General features: G+C 47.9%; 2 non-coding genes across 2 annotated transcripts; both read right to left on the bottom strand.

Moving 5' to 3' along the window:
• Positions 1-261: 261 nt before the first annotated feature.
• Pmar_PMAR026905 lies at positions 262-334 on the bottom strand. The gene has a single exon. It is a non-coding gene; the product is annotated as a tRNA-Thr (tRNA).
• A 146-nt stretch (positions 335-480) lies between these two features.
• Pmar_PMAR026906 lies at positions 481-553 on the bottom strand. Its single transcript has one exon. It is a non-coding gene; the product is annotated as a tRNA-Thr (tRNA).
• Positions 554-1,193: the final 640 nt, after the last annotated feature.

Here is a 1,193-nt window from a genome sequence, read left to right on the forward strand (position 1 = left end):
AAAATTACGAAATGCAGTCGGTTCCGACAAACGAACTCAGAGCAAGCGTCTGCCGGAGTGAACGACGACCTCCCGCTTACTAAGCGAATGCTCTACCAACTAAGCTAAGAAGGCACGGTCGTTCAAGTAGTGAGAGTCTAACCATGTCGTGAAATTCTCAATGAAACGCATACCACAATTCAAGTGGTGCAACAATTTGGTACTAAATTTCAGTGAAAAATTACGAAATTCAGTCGGTTTTCGACAAACGGACTCAGAGCTAGCCTTCTGCCGGAGTTGAACCGACGACCTCCCGCTTACTAAGCGGGTGCTCTACCAACTAAGCTAAGAAGGCACGTTCCCTCGAGTGTGGAGTCTAACCATGCCATAGAATTCCACAATGAAACGCATACCACAATTCAAGTGGTGCAACAATTTGGTACTAAATTTCAGTGAAAAATTACGAAATGCAGTCGGTTTTCGACAAACGGACTCAGAGCTAGCCTTCTGCCGGAGTTGAACCGACGACCTCCCGCTTACTAAGCGGGTGCTCTACCAACTAAGCTAAGAAGGCACGTTCCCTCGAGTGTGGAGCAGGGTGGCTGAAGGCTGAGGAAGAATCATTCTTCCCTTCCCCAATAATTCCCGTTTTAGTTCCCGGGAATAATGACTGGTCAAAAAGGGGAATAATAGACCTTATTTGGGGAATTATTGTACAAAATCGTCTTTTTCTCCAACATCACCCCAAAAAAAAGTCCGAAAACATACATAGGCGTCTTAGGAAACCTTCTCGGCCGTAAGGCCGAAAAAAATACGAGCTTTCTCGCATGCTGTCACTTTTTTTGATATCGAACGTCACTGGCGTTACGTCAGGGCGAGCGCGTGCGAGATGTTCGCAATTCGCAAGTTGCACAACGGGCCAGTAACTGGCCGCCAGTGACGTTGCGTTCATACCCCACTGGTCCCAGTACCTCATCGTGGTGTGGAGGTTACTGGATGGTGAATTCTAACAAGATCGAAACTGGGATCAAGCTGCCACCACTTACATGCTACCCCACCCAGGAAAAAATTCTCACCTCGGGTTCGTCACTGTCGTTACGACAGTGTCGTACTCTGCATTCTGCTCCAGGATTTCTGGATTTCTCTGAGAGCGCCGTTATGCTGGATGGCTTCGTCCGCACTGGGAGAAGCTTTCTTTGTGCATTCACACACTG

Source organism: Perkinsus marinus (assembly GCF_000006405.1).
Source record: "Perkinsus marinus ATCC 50983 genomic scaffold scf_1104296930472, whole genome shotgun sequence".
NCBI classification, from domain to species: Eukaryota; Perkinsozoa; order Perkinsida; family Perkinsidae; genus Perkinsus; species Perkinsus marinus.